Source organism: Triticum urartu, chromosome 5 (genome assembly GCF_003073215.2).
Source record: "Triticum urartu cultivar G1812 chromosome 5, Tu2.1, whole genome shotgun sequence".
Lineage (NCBI taxonomy): Eukaryota > Viridiplantae > Streptophyta > Magnoliopsida > Poales > Poaceae > Triticum > Triticum urartu.
Genome location: NC_053026.1, coordinates 347,238,145 through 347,247,840, shown reverse-complemented (window position 1 = coordinate 347,247,840; position 9,696 = coordinate 347,238,145).

Sequence of the window (9,696 nt, the reverse complement as noted above, 5' to 3'; positions counted from 1 at the left end):
AAGCTAAAAGGCCCACACATGCACATGTCTAACCTCTAGCCCGCCTCTGTTTGCAATCTGTGGCGGCGGCGGCTCACTCCTAAGGAGGCCCCGACGAGGATGCCTTGACCGGTTGCGCCATCCCCGGTTTGGCCTCATGTGTTGCCGCTCCTTCCTGCAAGAACAGACTAATGTGATTAGGGTTTCACGCAAACCAAGGAATAGCAAACCATCAATTCTGTAGTGTTTAGCATCTGAACTGAGGAAAAAATATGTTGAATTGGCAATAGTACTTGATGTCAAGTCGAGAAAAACAGTAGTCTCTTTCTTTGCTTGCATCAAAGGTCAACGGATAGAGAAATCCATCTTCATCGTTGATTGAATCAAAACGCATGTGCATCGCTCCTTTGACAGTTTGTTGTATTAGCGTCCATCCATATTTGTTCTTACGTCTAAGATGAAGATAGAATCACACACGCTAATTACTCACCTCTATCACCGGGAATTGAAGCTCTGCAGGGTCGTTGCTCGGTCAAGAACAATGTCGATCCTTATTGTTGCCTCCAAGAGAAGAGAATGGCGTGGCGGTGTCGAAAGCATGCGATGGAAAACATGCAATTCTAGATTTGTTGACAAAAAAGGAAATGTGAGAAAGACGAACAAGTGCGTGCACGGGCAATGAAAGGGGCAAAGAGGGAGGTATTTTGGGAATGCATGGTTACCATGACATAAAACCTTCTATTTCAAGTTAGCAAAGGCCTTGCAAGACATATCTTCATGCATAAATGGATCTATCAGACATGCCAATATCAAGTTAACCTTCTAGTTTAGTGATGCTCGGGCAATTGAAAATTAATATAGGGTGAATGTATACATCATATCTCTAAACGTGTTACTCGTGAAAACGTAGGGCCCTATAGCCAACTTAGTCATCTGACTTGCTCAATCCTGTTGGGAATTAATGTATAGTGTTGTGCCTATCATGTTTATAAATTTGTTATGTGTGATCAATTACGACTATAAACTCATCCACCCCACAAAGGTGCCTGGACTAGTGAAATTGCATTGTCTCCCAAATTTTAGTTTGGTGTTGATGATAATAGGGTTACTGAGGACTAATGTCGTTTATCAAGTTTACCTCGGGTCATTGGTCTCTCGGTGATTGTTTACATACAAGATTGACCTCATATTTCAAAATGGAAAAGGGCATCGGTTTTCCGGAGACTAAGGTTTTTCGATTCCATTTGAGTCATAGGACAACAACATTATTAAGAGGGGTCAACGTGTTTAAGGAAGTTGGGGAACATACCTACTATACATACATTCTCCCGCTATGCCAAATAATTCAAAGGGTAAAACCCTAAGCAAATCTAAGATGTGATGGGACCCCCTAGGTCCCTGGGTCCAGGGGACGGGTCCCTAGAGTCCTTGTCATTCTACATTTGGACACCACGGGTCCCCAGACTCGCGGACCTCCGGGTCCTCTATGCCCCAACCCCTTAGCAACAAGTCCCTCTATATGGCTTAGGTCTCCGGGGACATGTACCTCCATGAAAGTGCATTCATCTCTAAATGGCGTTGTGTGATGGGAATGTGGTTAATGGAACTAGTGAAGGTTGTTGAGATTTATCTCAGGTCATTGGTTCCCCGAAGTTTTATTTCGAAGATGGTTGACTCCCCCCACACACACACACTTCAAAACGGTCAAAGGCATGGTTTTCCAACGACTTAAAACTTTTTTTTTGGTTTATTTGAGTCGTAAGACAACCGCACTATCAAGAGGGGTCGAGGTGGGTGGATGAAAGCGTGGGAACACTCCATAACATATACACGAGCTATCCCATCCTATCCACTGCAAAAATCCACAAAGTCTACCCAAGATGTGCCCATTTGCATGTTGCCCCATGCACATGGGTTCTAGAGGTCGTGCACGCGGGGTCCAGGGAAAACTCTCTGGACACCCCGTGGACATGGGGTAGGTTGAATTTCTCTGGACACCTTGTGTGCACGGGGTCTAACCCTCCGTGCACACGGGGTAGTGAGAATTCTCTCCGCACACGACCCACGTGCACATGGGGCGACAAGAATTCTCTCTGGACACCCCGTGCACATGGGATCTCCAGCCTACCATCGTTTAGATTTTGGGGATGACTATATAAAGCCCTTGTTCCACCTCCAACCACTCAACCCTAATGTCTTGAGCTACTCCACCTTTGATAGATTCCACTTCACTTAATACTTTGAATCACCCCCCCCAAACACCTTGATTCTTTGGGGATAGAGAGAGCAAGACCCATCTACAATTTGACCAACTGATTCTTGTTCCCCACTCAATTTCTTCATCCAAACTTGTTGGTCTTGGAGCTTAGGCTCCTAGGCGGTTAGACGTTCCTCCGAAAGCTTCCTTATGTCTAGTATGCTCCAAAGAAGTTTGTAAAGATGTGGTGGTCACCTTCAAGACCAACCCTCGAGCAATTCGAGGCTCATTCGTTGGGGGTGACCCGGAGGGACACTTGGTGGCGTTCTGGAGCCTGTGTTCCGGGACCGCTTCAACGGAGATTACCGCTCCCAAAGAGTGTGAACTTCGGGATAAATCTGTTCCCGTGAATCACTTGTGGTTAATCCTTTCTGGCACTTTACTTCCCTTGCATGCTTGTGGCTTGCTAATTAGATTGTTTCCTAGCATACTTTGCTCTGAGCTTGCTTGCCATGTCTAAAGAACCTACTTTATCTATAATTCCCTGAAATTGGTAAATATTGTTAAAATTTATAGTCTCCTATTCACCCCCTCTAGTTGATCATATCGATCCTTTCAGATGACGTGGTGTCACCCCCTTACAAATAGGTATGATTGTCAGGCTCAAAGAGACATAGTGATTGGCCCTGCGCGGGGATCGAGGCATTGTGGGGCTCCGCAATGGTCATGTCCCATGATTTTCATTGTAAATGCGGGAAAATAGATAACGCTCATCGATTCGGTTCCATTTTGGCAATGATGGCATCTCGCACGCGCAAAATAGGCGAGTCTATCGATGCAGTGTGCACGTGTCACCACATTTGGGTCGTTGCTTGGGCGCCCTGAACGGCTATAAAGAGGGCCCACAGCCGACGTGGGGTCATTCCTCATTCTGCTACTTGCTTTCTTCTTCCTTGCAAGCCTTATCCCACCATTACCAAAAGATCCTGTGAACTATCCATCTAGTTTGTTTCCTCCTCGACTGCAGCTTACCAAAATCTGCCCAATGGCACATGGCGAGGGAGGTCGTAGGCATAGCAACAGGGGAAGAGGTAGTTCATGCTGGTGGCTACATCAGCCCTGCCAGTGAGGGCAAGAAGGAGGCCATCACTAACAGTATGAAGCAAAAATGGTTCCCCTCCACCACCAAATGCAAGAACCTGAGGGATCTCGTGGCATAGGGGTTCCTGCCAAGGAAGGGAGTGTTGGCTTGGTCGCAGGTGAAGAAAGGACCAACGGGCTAAAGTCAAAATCATCAGTTGGGCCTTCATCCTCGGAGTCTTGTGTGTGGCTCGCCAAGTATTCCAACTCGGCATCCCTCTCTTCGAAATAAGTGCAAGTTGCATCATTAAGCTTATCAGATGTGATTGCGGCCTCCTATGTGAAGGAAATATACCCTAGAGGCAATAATAAAGTTTTTATTTATATTTCCTTATATCATGGTAAATGTTTATTATTCATGATAGAATTGTATTAACCGGAAACTTAGTACATGTGTGAATACATAGACAAATAGAGTGTCCCTAGTATGCCTCTACTTGACTAGCTCGTTAATCAAAGATGGTTAAGTTTCCTGACCATAGACATGTGTTTTCATTTGATGAACGGGATCACATCATTAGAGAATGATGTGATGGACAAGACCCATCCGTTAGCTTAGCATTATGATCGTTTAGTTTTATTGTTATTGCTTTCTTCATGACTTATACATATTCCTCTGACTATGAGATTATGCAACTCCCGGATACCGGAGGAACACCTTGTGTGCTATCAAACATCACAACGTAATTGGGTGATTATAAAGATGCTCTACAGGTGTATCCGAAGGTGCTTGTTGAGTTGGCATAGATCAAGATTAGTATTTGTCATGCCGTGTATCGGAGAGGTATCTCTGGGCCCTCTCGGTAATGCTCGTCACTATAAGCCTTGCAAGCAATGTGACTAATAGATTAGTTGCGGGATGATGCATTACGAAATGAGTAAAGAGACTTGCCGGTAACGAGATTGAACTAGGTATGAGGATACCGATGATCGAATCTCGGGCAAGTAACATACCGATGACAAAGGGAATGACGTATGTTGTTATGTGATACGTCGACAACGTATCTATAATTTTTTATTGTTCCATGCTATTATATTATCAACCTTGGATGTTTTATATGCATTTATATGCTATTTTATATGATTTTTTGGACTAACCTATTAACCTAGAGCCCAGTGCCAGTTTCTGTTTTTTCCTTGTTTTAGAGTATTGCAGAAAAGGAAAATCAAATGGAGTCCAATTGACCTGAAACTTCACGGAACTTATTTTTTAGACCAGAATAAGCCCACGGAGTATCAGAGATGGACCAGAAGAGTCCCGGGCTGCCCACGAGGGTGGGGGGCGCGCCCCTTGCCTTGTGGACAGCCCGGAGATCCACCGACGTACTTCTTCCTCCTATATATATCCATATACCCTAAAAACTTTAGAGAGCAGAATAGATCAGGAGTTCCACCGCCAGAAGCCTCCGTAGCCATCGAAAACCAATCTAGAGCCGTTCCGGCACCCTGCCGGAGGGGGAACCCCTCACCGGTGGCCATCTTCATCATCCCGGCGCTCTCCATGATGAGGAGGGAGTAGTTCTCCCTCGGGGCTGAGGGTATGTACCAGTAGCTATGTGTTTGATCTCTCTCTCTCTCTCGTGTTCTTGAGGTGGTACGATCTTGATGTATCACGAGCTTTGCTGTTATAGTTGGATCTTATGATGTTTCTCCCCCTCTACTCTCTTGTGATGAATTGAGTTTTCCCTTTAAAGTTATCTTGTCGGATTGAGTCTTTAAGGATTTGAGAACACTTGATGTATGTCTTGCGTGGGATACCCGTGGTGACAACGGGGTATTCTATTGATCCACTTGATGTATGTTTTGGTGATCAACTTGCGGGTTCCGCCCATGAACCTATGCATAGGGGTTGGCACACGTTTTCGTCTTGACTCTCCGGTAGAATCTTTGGGACACTCTTTGAAGTTCTTTGTGTTGGTTTGAATAGATGAATCTGAGATTGTGTGATGCATATCGTATAATCATACCCACGGATACTTGAGGTGACATTGGAGTATCTAGGCGACATTAGGGTTTTGGTTGATTTGTGTCTTAAGGTGTTATTCTAGTACGAACTCTAGGATAGATTGAACGGAAAGAATAGCTTCGTGTTATTTTACTACGGACTCTTGAATAGATCGACCAGAAAGGATAACTTTGAGGTGGTTTCATACCCTACCATAATCTCTTTGTTTGTTCTCCGCTATTAGTGACTTTGGAGTGACTCTTTGTTGCATGTTGAGGGATAGTTATAATGATCCAATTATGTTATTATTGTTGAGAGAACTTGCACTAGTGAAAGTATGAACCCTAGGCCTTGTTTCCTAGCATTGCAATACCGTTTATGCTCACTTTTATCATTAGTTACCTTGCTGTTTTTATATTTCAGATTACAAAAACCATTATCTACTATCCATATTGCACTTGTATCACCATCTCTTCACCGAACTAGTGCACCTATACAATTTACCATTGTATTGGGTGTGTTGGGGACACAAGATACTCTTTGTTATTTGGTTGCAGGATTGTTTGAGAGAGACCATCTTCATCCTACGCCTCCCACGGATTGATAAACCTTGGGTCATCCACTTGAGGGAAATTTGCTACTGTCCTACAAACCTCTGCACTTGGAGGCCCAACAACGTCTACAAGAAGAAGGTTGTGTAGTAGATATCAAGCTCTTTTCTGGCGCCGTTGCCGGGGAGGTTAGCGCTTGAACGTATATCTTTAGATCTTGCAATCGAATCTTTTTGTTTCTTGTTTTAGCACTAGTTTAGTTTATAAAAGAAAACTACGAAAAATATGGAATTGAGTTTGCCTCATACGCTTCATCTTTTTAATATCTTTTGTGAGTATGATGGAAAGGAAAATTGTGCCAAAGTGTTAGAAGAAGAATGCATTAAAATGTTTGGCACTAAATCTTTGAATGATGAGCATGATTGCAATGTTATTAGTATGAACTCCTTGAATATCCATAGTACTAATGATGATTGCACTAGTTATGATGAAAATGTCTCCTATAAACATGTCAATTTTTGTGGAGTGCATTGGGTTTGCAAGTACACACCAAATAGGGAAGATATATATTGCAAGAGTCATAAGCATTTAGAAACTAAATGGTTGCAAGAAAGGCTAAATGTTAGTGTTGAAAATTAAAAATTTCTTAGCCATACTTGTCAACTTTGCAATGAACATGGTCATTTAAATATCAAATGCAAATTGTTACATGATCGAATCATGTCCAAAAATTGTGATGACTTGATTTCCCTTGCACATTATAATGAACTTAGTTTGCTTTTGGGTTATGAAGAAATGAAACGTCAAACTAAGATTATTCCAGAATATAACCTCGAGAAATTCCTCGATATTGATCTAGAAGAAATTTATATGTATTGTGCGGTGAATTGCATTGAAAATCCTTATATTGCCAATTATATAAAGAAAACAAAACAAATAGAAGATGAAGAGAATACTAATGAAAGGGAAGAGACTTCCCAATATCCTCCTATTATTTCTTATGATGAATCAGGTAACGAGGAGGAGCCTTCTATTCAACCAATCTCATTAATAAGGAGCTCCAAAAAGAGGATTGAACCCAAACATGATGTGGTGAAAAAGAAGAAAAGAAAAAGGAAGAGAGGTAAAAAGATATCTCTCCCAAATAATGCTGCTCCTATTACTGTTGTTCCTCATGAAAATATAATTGTGGAAGATGATGCACTTGATGATGATCTCGTTATGCCTATTGCTTGCTGTGATGATTATGATTGGGAAGATAATGATACTTCTTATGATCTTGAAAATCTTTTTGGCACTTGCTTGGAAGAATATGATAATTGCTATACTATTGGTGCTATCCATACTATTAATGATGAGGGTGATTATGCTTATGATATGAAAAGGCCCAAGCTTGGGGATGCTATGTTTGATGAATATGATGTTTTTGAGAATACATTTGCTGCAATTAATGTCTGTCCCAAGCTTGGGGATGCTACGTTTAATGAATATGATATTTTTAGTCTCCCAAGTTTTGATATGCAAAATTATAATGATGATAGCATGCCTCCTACTTATGATGATTATATTGATGAAAGTGGGTTTGGAAGAGTGTCAACTTTAGGAAGTAATGATCCCACTATTTTGGAGGATGTTGAATCTTATTATTATAATTATGAAAGTGGATTTGGAGAGGTCATGACTTTATTTAGTGATGATTCCACTATCTTGGAAGAGGTTTCAATCGATTATGATGAGAACAAAGTTGCTACTTATGATAATTATTGTGATGATACATATTGTTGGAAATATGCCCTAGAGGCAATAATAAATTGGTTATTATTATATTTCCTTGTTCATGATAATCGTTTATTATCCATGCTAGAATTGTATTGATAGGAAACTCAGATACATGTGTGGATACATAGACAACACCATGTCCCTAGTAAGCCTCTAGTTGACTAGCTCGTTGATCAATAGATGGTTACGGTTTCCTGACCATGGACATTGGATGTCGTTGATAACGGGATCACATCATTAGGAGAATGATGTGATGGACAAGACCCAATCCTAAGCCTAGCACAAGATCATGTAGTTTGTATGCTAAAGCTTTTCTAATGTCAAGTATCATTTCCTTAGACCATGAGATTGTGCAACTCCCGGATACCGTAGGAGTGCTTTGGGTGTGCCAAATGTCACAACATAACTGGGTGGCTATAAAGGTACACTACAGGTATCTCCGAAAGTGTCTGTTGGGTTTGCACGAATCGAGACTGGGATTTGTCACTCCGTGTAAACGGAGAGGTATCTCTGGGCCCACTCGGTAGGACATCATCATAATGTGCACAATGTGATCAAGGAGTTGATCACAGGATGATGTGTTACGGAACGAGTAAAGAGACTTGCCGGTAACGAGATTGAACAAAGTATCGGGATACCGACGATCGAATCTCGGGCAAGTATCGTACCGATAGACAAAGGGAATTGTATACGGGATTGATTAAGTCCTTGACATCGTGGTTCATCCGATGAGATCATCGTGGAGCATGTGGGAGCTAGCATGGGTATCCAGATCCCGCTGTTGGTTATTGACCGGAGAGTTGTCTTGGCCATGTCTGCATGACTCCCGAACCCGTAGGGTCTACGCACTTAAGGTTCGATGACGCTAGGGTTATAGGGAAAGTATGTACGTGGTTACTGAATGTTGTTCGGAGTCCCGGATGAGATCCCGGACGTCACGAGGAGTCCCGGAATGGTCCGGAGGTAAAGATTGATATATAGGAAGTATGGTTTTGGCCACCGGAAGTGTTCCGGGCATCGCCGGTAGTGTACCGGGACCACCGGAGGGGTCCGGGGGTCCACCAGGTGGGGCCACCAGCCCCGGAGGCCTATATGGGCCAATAGTGGGAAGGGACCAGCCCCTAGGTGGGATAGGGCGCCTCCCACCAAGGCCCAAGGCGCCTCCAATAGGGGAAGGGGGCAAACCCTAGGGCAGATGGGCCCTAAGGCCCACCCTAGGTGCGCCTCCCCCTCTCCCCCTTGTGGCCGCCACCCTAGATGGGGTCTAGGGCTGCCGCACCCCTTGGGGTGGGAACCCTAGGTGGGGGCTCAGCCCTCCCTATCCCCCTATATATAGTGGAGGCAAAGGGGCAGCCCAATATACGATTCAATCTCCCTGTTGGCGCAGCCCTACCCCTCTTCCTCCTCGTCTCTCCTAGTGCTTGGCGAAGCCCTGCTGGAGTCCCGCACTCCTCCACCACCACCACGCCGTTGTGCTGCTGCTGGATGGAGTCTTCCCCAACCTCTCCTTCTCCCCTTGCTGGATCAAGGCGTAGGAGACGTCACTGGGCTGTACGTGTGTTGAACACGGAGGTGCCGTCCGTTCGGCACTAGGATCATCGGTGATTTGGATCACGATGAGTACGACTCCATCAACCCCGTTCACTTGAACGCTTCCACTTAGCGATCTACAAGGGTATGTAGATGCACTCTCCTTCCCCTCGTTGCTAGATTACTCCATAGATTGATCTTGGTGATGCGTAGAAAATTTTGAATTTCTGCCACGTTCCCCAACAGTGGCATCATGAGCTAGGTCTATGCGTAGTTACTATGCACGAGTAGAACATAAAGTAGTTGTGGGCGTCGATATTGTCAATTATCTTGCCGTTACTAGTCTTATCTTGATTCGGCGGCATCGTGGGATGAAGCGGCCCGGACCAACCTTACACGTACGCTTACGTGAGACCGGTTCCATCGACTGACATGCACTAGTTGCATAAGGTGGCTGGCGGGTGTCTGTCTCTCCCACTTTAGTCGGATCGGATTCGATGAACAGGGTCCTTATGAAGGGTAAATAGAAATTGGCAATTCACGTTGTGGTTTTGGCGTAGGTAAGAAACGTTCTT